The sequence below is a fragment of the Buceros rhinoceros genome, unplaced genomic scaffold (genome assembly GCF_000710305.1).
Source record: "Buceros rhinoceros silvestris isolate BGI_N320 unplaced genomic scaffold, ASM71030v1 scaffold21798, whole genome shotgun sequence".
Classification (NCBI taxonomy): Eukaryota; Metazoa; Chordata; class Aves; order Bucerotiformes; family Bucerotidae; genus Buceros; species Buceros rhinoceros.
Window position 1 is genome coordinate 1,664 of NW_010425638.1, and position 10,275 is coordinate 11,938.

Genomic DNA, 10,275 nt, shown 5'->3' on the forward strand with positions numbered 1-10,275 from the left:
TCTCCTCTCCAGGGTTTGGCTTTGACCAATTTTGGTAAAACTTGGAGGGTAAGAAGACAGCTGAGCATAGATGGGAGGAACCATGATCAGGAGAGGCTGTTCTCCAGAAAGGCCAGTCAGGTGTGTTAAAGCCCTGAGCACCCCCAGACAAATAGCTTGAAAAATCGACTCCATTTCACATCCCAGTCCAAATTTTCATGCCCTCAAACCACGAATACCTTTAGCAAACCGCAGCGAGGGGCCTGGAACGACACAACCTACTTGAATGAAGAAATCTGAAAAAGCATCACTGGTGTGCGGCACCACAATTGCAGGTGGCGGAGGCATTTGAGGCGGCTGGTAAACACGCCAAATCATAAATAGAGCCATTCAGCCAGCGAGCAGCTGCGAGGTTCTCAACAGGAAAGTCTACCCCAGCCCAAAGCCGGCCGAGACCCAACAACATATTGAGGGTGATATTTTTTTGTGTGTCTGTGTGTGCATTTTGGGGGGGGGGGGTGAAAATCTTTTGCCCACTCTTTTTATTTTAGGAAGGTGAAACGTCCCTGGTGGATTTCAAAGGCCAACCTCTCGGGTATGCGAGCTCCACGCCAAGACACTGAGTCACGGAGAGATTGGAGGAAGCTGTTTCAAATCCAGACCAGGGATAAAACAGCTGTAATTGAGTCGCTGGCTCAGCTTGGTCTGCGAAAAACCGCATGGCCCCATCCCTGCCCTCGGCCGTACAGCCCCGAGCTTGCTTGCTGCTGCTTTCACACGCTCTTTGGTTCTTGCCTGGCGTCGAAGTTGTCCACACCTATTCTGTGCTGAATGAGTGCTTGTGTCCTGGCCAAACGCAGGGTCAGGGAGCGTGCTTGAGGCTGGAGGCAGAGCTGACAGCTTGGGGCACGTCTGCTGGACCCTTTGGCTTGCAGGGACACTTTGCTGCTCCAGATCCACAGCAGGATCCTCCAGCCAAGGGGTGGGATGGGTGGCCAGGGCCAGGACCCCCAGCAGGTGACTCTGATGTGTCAGACCGTTGGCTGAAGGTGCAAGGCACGTTTAGGAGGATTCTTCTTCATGGCCCAGTTCAGATGCTGAGCCAAATTTCCCTGCTCTGAGTGTCCTGCCAAGAGGTCTTTGAGCTCTCTGGCCCTTGGAAAGCGCCTGGTTGTGCTAGCTGGGCTGAGCAGGGGAGGTGGGGGTGGGCCAGGGCAGGGGGTAGATAGAGATGGAAGATGTTAAGGACAGGGAGGAGAGAGCACAGGCAGAGAGAGGAGAGGAGGAGTGGTGAAGGGAGGCATCGGGACAGCAGAAGAGGTTCTAATTTCTGAGGGAAGATGAGATGGGGAAGGGAGGAAGCAAAGGAAAATCTGAGGAGGGACAGAGGAGGAGATGGCCAAGGAAAAAGAAAGCTGCCATAGTGCTTAGCTTGGGGGGATTTGTTCAGGGGTGCCCCTGGGTTTGCAGCCCTGGGTGTGCACAGGGGGGCTGCCAAGAGCTGCTCTGGGGGGCTTTGGGTCACCCCAATATCAGCATCTCTCACCGCCCTGGGGAGCAGAATGGGTCCCAGGCTGCAGCCAGGCCTTGGGCAGTGCTGGAGGCAGAACTGGCCAAGCCAGCGTCACTGCCCTCTGCCCACAGGGTGGGCTCGGGCTGTGCAAGGACAAGGAGCTGCTTTGGCAACAAGCTAGCTCAGGAATCCCGATTTTTTTTTTTTGTCTCCCTCCACTTTGTTTTGCTGTTCTCTCCCCCCTCCTCCTTTTTCTTTGTCTGCTAATGCGCAGCAGATGGGAGGAAATGCCATTTTAAATGCCACAGCATCCTGATGAAACTGATGGGTTATGGCAATCTCGGATGAATCACGGCATTGTTTTGTGTACACGGCTTGGGCAGCTTGCTGCTCCCATTATGAAATACCTCAGGGCCCTTTGGGTGCCCTGGTGGCAGGTGCCCCCCAGGACCTGGGTGTTCCACTCTCATTTATTAATTAACCAGTCATATTTGATGAGGTAAAACCGAGCCCGAAGTGCTTTACCAGTGGTAAAACCAGCAGCGAGCTTTGAAACATCTGCTCTGCGCTGCCTTTGGGGCTGGGGGGTTATAAATTACCCTCAATTCCCCTGCTATGTTTATAGGATTTCCGCACAAGGTGGAAGAACAGGATGGAGAGAACCCGACCCGCTGCACCACAGCCCTCCCTGCCACCTCCAGCTTAGCCCTTGGCCTCTCTGGAAAGCCAGGCTGTGTCCCCTCCATCTGCCTCTTCCTCGACCCCATGGCCAAGACGGATCCACAGGGCTGAGGGAGTTTCTGTGATGTGGCATTTGCTGCTGGGGGTTTGCTTGGGGTGCTCAGGTCCTTTCAGCTGAGCTATCAGTCAGCAAAATAAGCAAATAAATCTGACTCACTCGCTGGCAGCCTGCTGCCAGATGAGAATGAGCAGCTCAGAGCGAAAAAAATAATATATATATACACACACACATATCCCAACAGCTTCATTATGGAAACTCGTAGCGACCCAGCCCCATTTGTTTCAAACTATTAAATTATGGGGGAAAAAGTCACCTCTAAGCCTGCAGGATATAAAGCAGCTTATAATTTCAGTAGCTGAAAGAACAGATTTGAGAACTCCACTGAGCAGAAGACGTGACATTAAAATTTGGTTGCAATATGCTTAATCTTAACAGTCTAGATTGGAAATGTGTCTCTGGCTGTGTCTAACTGCCTGTGTGTCTAGTGGCGTGGCAGTTATTCAGCGCTGGTGCTGACGAGCTAGTAGCATCAAGCCATTTAATTTCTTCTTTTGTTTGGTAGTGGATCTAAGGGACATCAATGCAGCGAGGAGAAGGGCTCTTATTATTAACCGACCCCCACCCCAGCCCTGCTTTCCTCCCGGCTCTTGCTCTGGTTTGTCAGCGTATCCCTGTGAAATGGCCTGGCAGCCTGATGGCGTGGGCACGGCCAACACCAACAGCCCCAACCGCTCCGCTGTGTTTATCCGGATCCCAGCAGCTCTACCTGGGAGGAGAGGGGAAGGGGGCTGTGTTTGCCTTCCCAAAGCCAGTGGTGTGGGCTATTATTTTTCTCCCATCAGGCGTCCTTTGCTGCTTTAACTTAAGTCAAAAGCCCTGTGGCAGGAAAAGGAGGGGAAGGAGGGAACAGACAGAGGCAGGCAGTGCTCATGCTGGGGTCGTGCCATGACCTGCACTGTGGCTTGTGCCCTTCCAGCATCCTGAGCTTTCTCAGCTCCTTTCTGACCGGAGCAAAACGCTTGCTCCTGGTTAAGTGGCCCAATATGACCCTGAGAGAGAAGGAACAGCTCTGTGTTTTTCAGCAGCGAGCTGCCCGCTAGCATGGCTCTAACCTATAAACTCCATCCTGGGATGGTCAGCTCATGCTCTCTCCAAACCAGGAGCATTTGCCTCTGGCTCAGGGGTCTTTGTCCCCTCTGACTGTAACCACCACCTGCAGCCAGCTGGTTTGCTCTGAAATCCCCCCGTGCGTCATGTCTGGGAGGCCGGGAAAGAGAGGAAAGCTTGCCGGGGCAGGATGGTTGGTCGAATGGGGAGCATCGCTGTGCAGCAACATGTCCCACTGCCCTCCCCTGCCAGCACCATCCCGGCCTGGGCACAGCCATGTGCCGGCGGTGGAGACGCAGTGAACTGAAAACAGAAGGAAAAAGAGGAAAAAAATAGGTTAAGAATCCAGCCCTCTCTTTCCGAGCATTTCTGCTTTGTGCATTAGTGTCCCTTCCTGGTCCCCCTAGTGCCTGACCTGCTGGGCACCAGGAGAGCACCGTTAATGGGCTCTTGATGTGTGTTTATTTCGTTTAGCACATCCTGAGTGCCGTGGAGAGAGCTTCAGAGACGTTCATTACCCTGATTGCTTTCCCTGCTTATGAAGATGGAAAAAGCCACAGCGGTTAAGGGAGGGGAGTGGACAGATGCCAGATGCGTTAGTGCTCTGGGCAGTCACGGAGGGCCCGTTGCTAACATACTTTGCCTCAGAAGGAGGAGGGTTGTGAGGAGCATGTCTTCACCATGACCTGCACCCCTTGTCCAAACAGCTGAGGATTGAGAGTAGACCCCGAAGGGACAGGAGACCCCCCCCAAGGGTCTACCCTCCATTGGCAGGGCTCAGTCTGAAGGCAGGGGACGAAAACTAGCATGAGCTTTCCCTTGTGCTGCAGCGGTTCCAGCCCTTCCTGGTGCTCGTGGTGTGAGCAAGCAAGGCCAGGACAATGGTCCTGTTTACAGCATCCTCATCCTCCAAAAGCATGAGTGCTGAGCCAGCCCAGCTGGCGGCAGACAGAGCCCTGCCCTGGCCCTGCCCAGGACAGCCAGCTGCACCAGGAGAGATGCTTCACCCAGCACAGGCAGGTACCTGCTGGTGCCTGCAGTGACACCCCTCCCTCCGGGTCCCTTTTGAGGGGGCTTTCCATCTCTTGAGGGGGGATTTTGTTAGGTGATACTACACGTGTGTGGTGCGGGAGCCAGCTCAAGCAGAGCAGCAGGTGATGCCACACTCTTCCCAGTGCAAGAAGGTCCTTCTCTGAGTTGGCACTCGGAGAACCAACCTTGAGGCATTGCCTGACCACTCTGCTTGCTCCCTACCAGAGAAGCGGAGTCTTGGTACCCAAACCTGTCACCTCCCGGGCTTCCTGAGCAGGCGGTGGACCTCCCTGCCTCTGCTTGGGTGGAACACAGCCCCACGCTGGCTCCAGCCCCGTCCTCCAGATTGCCATGACTTTGAGGTGCCAGAAAAACTCGAGTTTCTCACAGGAACAACACATACATACGTGCTTGTGTAGAAGTAACATGGGAGAGGACCCTGCTTGGACCTGCGCCGCTGTGGAGGGCAGAGATGGGCTCCTGGAGCAGTCAGTCCCTGTCGTCCTTGCCTTGCTAAAGGTCCAGCACGGCCAGAGATGCTCGTTTATCCGTGTATGACGACAATACATGGGAATTGCAAACAGATTCTTGTCTTATCTTGCTCGAGGGTTATTGCAGTAAAGGGATTTATTTTGGCTTTTCTGCCAAAAAATGTAGGCAGAGATTCCACCAAAGCACATCTATATGTTTCTCTTGGAAACAGAAAAATCCATTATCCAGAAAAGCCCGGCTCTGTTATTAACCTCTGGGGTTTTATCCAAGTTTCGCTAGAAGTCTGGACACACTTGAAATGGCTTTCAGATAAAGCTGAATGAATCTCCCTCTGTCTTGGAGGCTGGTGTGGCTTAGTTTCCTAGCCGAGCTTTGGGTGGGTTGGGAACTGGGTAGGAGATTTCCAGCCACCTAAACTGGGAAGGAGGGCGTGCCTTAAAAGCAACCCAATCTGAATCACTCGCAGACGTTTCCGTGGCTTGCTGGGAGCGTGGGGCGAGCAGGGCGTCCCAGTTGAGAGAAGCTCTTCCTTGACTGGTATTGAACCAGATGGGCAAGAAATTGCTCTTAAGATGTGTGACTCATAGGGCAGGAGAACTGGGAGAGCTGATCCTCTGCGGGTGAGCAGCCTCCCCGCAGCCCCTGGGAGCCAAAGCAGGGGTGCTGGAGCAAGGCTCAGGACAGTCCTCTGCCTTCCCTGGAGCAGAGGGCCTGGATGTAGCCACCTCAAAGCCCCAGCGAGCCTGCCAGCCCTCAAAAGCCACAAGAGGGTGACAAAGTCCCATCGTGTGCTGTGGTGGCACTGGACAAACCCAGAGATGTCCCTGGCGAGCAGAGGACAGCAGTGCCCCCTTGGAGACTAAGCCAGGCTGGGCAACCAGAGGCTTCTGGAAAATCCTTGCTGAAGTCCTAGTTGGGCGAGAGCTCTGGCTGGAAATGGGATCCTGGTTCTGAGGAGCTGGGAAGGTTTTTTCCCTGCCTGGCTTTAGTTAGCATCAGTGCTGGCATCAGCAAACCATTCCTGTTGCCAAAAGAGGGGGGAACTCCCCAAAATCGCTGTAGCAGGCAAGGAAAGAAGCCTCGCTCTTGCGCCCTGTTGGTGGTCTAATCTGAAAACCACGTTCTACAGTAATTTTGGAAAAATGGAGAGCTGCCCCATAACCGTCCTCTGTGCTCACCGGGGAGCTGCACGGCCAGCTGGCCCTGCACGTTCTGGTGCTCCAAAGATGCCGGGGCTTGGGCACAGGGGTTAGTGGAGGAGGTTGGGAGGGAGTCAGCCCAGTGCCGCTGCCAGGGATGCCACAGGAGCACCCATGCACCTGGGATGGAGGGAAGATGATCCTGCTCTGGCCATTCTCCAGCTGCCTGGGTTGTCCCCACAGTGCAGGCAGTTGGTGGCCCTGGGCATGTCACACCACACAGGCTGCAGCCTCCTCCATGCCTGCACGCTTGGGCTGTTGGTTGTCTTTTGGCCCCACAGGGAATCTGCTGTAGATGCTCTGGGGTCAGGACAGTGGTCCCCCCTGCCCCTTCCCTCTCCCGCCTGCCTCCCAGGCTGCAGCATCACCCCCCGCCATGAGCAGGGAGCACAGGGCTTCTTGCAAGACGCTTTGCAACTTTGCTTCTGGAGGGACAACCCGCCTTTCCGACCAGCTGCTGAGACACTGTCCAAGGCAGAGGATTAAAGTGCTCTGGGAGGTTTCCAAGCCAGAGTCTCATCCTCCCCCTGTCCCAGGAGGCCGGGGCAGCGGGTGTGGGCTTGACGGCATCTCCGGCCGTGCGCTCCAGCCAGCTCCCTTGTAACTTCATCTGTCGCTGGGATGGGAAGAGCCTGCATTGCACCAGACAGGAGGGTGGCTCTGCCAACCTCTGATCTTATCTGCTGGTGAGAGCGGGCTGTCGGGTGGGAGCTGGCCGGGCCTCCCTGGGAAGGACGGGCCGCCTGGCCAGCGAGCCAGGCGCTCCTTTCCCACGGAGCGGGGGATTCATTTCCCCCTTCCTTCTGTTGCAGGAGTGCGTGTGTGCACCAGTGCGTGTATGGTATATTGGGATGCCTCTTTACAAATCCCCTGGTTCCCATCTGTTTCTTACACTGGTATTGATAGAAGGATGAGGGGAGAAAGGGGCGATTGTACCCCTGGGTGCTTCAGGGGGTGCCTGTGGGCCAGGGACGTGGGGTGCTGGGTTGTGGCCACGCAGTGTGATGTGAAGGAGGGTGTGTGTCTGGGTAACATAGGCTCTCTTGTTGCAGCTGCAGCTTCTTCACTGAGTTTATACTCCAAGGAGATTCCTCTGTTTTCTCTTTAAATACTAGGAGTAATTAGATGCTGCTTATGAGTAATCGCGTGGACTGAACAGTCTGGTTTCATTTAAGTGGTCAGTATGAAATTGCTCAGGGAAAAAAGGAAGAAAGACTCCTTCTTTCTCAGGCTGCCAGGAGCTGCTGTGGGGTTAAAACCCACCTTCTCTCGCCCACCTGGGACTCTCTGCGAAGACTGCCCTGAGATAGAGGAGGGAGAAAACATCACCTCCCCCGGGAAGGGCGGTGAAGATGGAAGAGGGGCTGGTTATGCCAAAACCAAGGGGGCTGAGGGGTTCTGTGGGGCACAGCAGATCCCACGCTTACCTACAGTCCCACAGCAACATGCAGAAAGGTTTGCTGCCACTTGCCAAGCCAGAACCATGAGATCCTAAAGCCAATGTTAACAACCGGCTTGCAGCACGCTGATTTTTACAGTCCTTGGTGAAAATTGTGACAGTAAATCTGCCTCGGGCTTCAGTCGTTAAGTTGCCCTCAATACCACAAAAATCTCTGCAAATTTCGTGTTGACTTTGGCCGCATGAACGCCGCGCTCTGTTGCAGTGTTAATGGCAAAAGAGATTTTTAAGGCCTTGGACGCGGCAGCGCTGGTTTGGATGAGCCGGCAGCGGGGAGCGGATGGAGGAAACAGGCTCCGTTTGGTGCGTTCAGCACATTTTATCAGCTTATCCGATCCGTAGGCAGATGAAACAGTGCAAGTCAGGCGGGGTGAGAAGAGATTTCCCAACAGGGTAAGCAGGCATTTGGAGGCAGGAGGAGTGTGGGAACTGCAAGGGAGAGGAAGTTTGGAGACCTGGTGCTGGGGAGGGCTCTGTGCCCACCCTGCCCACAGAGATCCTGGGCTGCGGGGCAGGATCGTGCAGACCCAGCCAGGCTCTCCAGCCACGCCTGGTGTCCCCACGGACAGGCTCTACGTTTACCCCATTCCTTGTGCCACTTTCCTGGACATGGAGCCACGACCTGATGCATCTCAGACCTGCACAGCTGTTCTCACATTATCCCTGCAGCCCTCGGCTCCGGTCACCTAGTAACTGTGCATCGGATCACGCGGCAGCGTTAAATAGGACCATGAACCCGCATCCACATCCCTGCAGCTGGAAGCTTGGCTCTGGCAGCTCGGTGGTTGCCAACCAGGGCAGCTACATAATCCATGTTCATGCTTTCCCCTTCCCAAATCCACCCCGTCATCCTGGATTTAAGCCAGTCCTGTGGCAGCTGGTGCATGGGGAGCTGCTGTTTGATAACCAGCTTCTCCCAGGGCGGGATCCCAACCCCGCTCTGACTTGGATCCTGGGGCTGATCTACATCCCCAGCTTTCATTTAGCTCGGTGTTTAGGGGAGCCGAATATGGGTTTTACCTTTCCATTTATAGTTTGAGCAAAGCAGGAACGGGTTTTGTTCCAGTCATTTTTTATCTTGACTAAAATGTCGGTTTTCAAGACCTATTATTAGCAATTTTGTATAGCTTCTGGATTACTGCAGATAGCCATGAATCACCCTCTGCAGTATTGATATAGGTACTTGAAGCCTCCCAACAACCACCCAGTGAGTTATGCCTGCGACTGAGAGCACAAAATCCTCGATGGTAGCGGGTGGGCTTGAAATACGAGGACGGTGCTCTGGATCCGCTGTCTGCAGAGCGCATTTATCTACTGTGGCAGGAGTCCTGGTGCATGTGCCGTGGCTCAGCTCCAGCTTCCAGCACCACCCCGGGACTGTTGCTTCCAGCCCCTTCCAAACCCCTTCCTCTCATTTTTCCTGCTTGGTGCCCACGTTTCCTTGCAGGGTCCCCCAATGCTGGGTTTGGTGCTTTGTGTTTGGGTAGCCACGTTTCTTTGCTCGCTGTGCTGGTTTTACTGATGGCTGGCAGGCAGCTGCCTGAGCTGGAGTAAATACAGCTCACCCTGACCCACAGCTCTGAGAGGAGGCTGCTCCAGGCCCCTCTGCTTTGTGATGAAGTTCTTCCCACACATCAATCTCGCCCTGCAGAGTTTAGCTGCAAATGCAACATGCTGCTCCCGAAGAATCACTCCCTGAGCTTCCCATTCAAGTGAAATACTCCAGTGTGCTCCCCAGTAAATGCAGCTGACAGAAACTGCTTTTTATTATTATTATTATTTTGGTTCATTTCCCATTCAGGAGGGAAGAATCCAAGCTCCAAATTTTATTCCTAGATTTTTCTGATGACGAAGCTCATTGCCCAGCTAGGAAAGGAAGCTCTGTTAGGCTTTGGGCATGACTGACACAGCAGCACAGTCATCCTGGACATCTTCACTGCTGGTTTAGGTCCAGAAGTCAGACAGGTCACTGGGTTTAAACAAGGACCTTCTGGTTTGACTCATCTTGGGAAGCAACAGCAGCAACAAGGCTGGAGCTTTACAAACGCAGGGCAGAGAGGAATGCGAGCACCGAGCATTTAGATTCCATCCCTTTCTATCCTGCTTTCCACCCTGTCTGCGAGCACCCCGGGCCTTCGAAGAACTGTCAAGGGAGGCAGCACACCCTCTCTTGTTAGCAGTGAAGGCTGATGAATAATAGAGTGGACCCACCCCCTCATGCTTTCATCTGTCATGTTCTATGGAAACGAAGCCTTTCTCTTACAAGAAGGCAATTTGTGCTCTTGGCATCCTCGGTGAGAGGGAGCTCTCCTCTCTCCCGCTGGATTATTGATACCTTTTGTATTAATGCAATGTCTAATTGGGCTCTTTGCCTGTTCTGAACCACTCCCCATCCAGCGCTTGACAGAACAGAGACCTTTTGAGCTGGCGGGAGTGGGTGCTGCCAGCACCCATGCCCAGGGCTCACTGTGGGGTGGGCAGGGTGAGCTGCGGGTGACCAGGGTCTGCCCGGCCATGATCCCTGCCCTCTTCCTGCTCCAGCGGTTTGGTTGTGGCCAGCCTTGCTGCCCCTCCCCAGCTTTCCGCCTTCCTCTTCTGCCAGGATGGCAAACAACCCTTGGTGTTGGGGGAGAAGCACCCCCTCCACGCCGGCCCCCTGGGGTACTGAGGAAACATGTCCCGGGTAAACAGGGCTACAGGTGCGAGCCCGGCTGGCGCGGGCCGGGGGGTTTTTCTTGTGCGTGACTGGGGG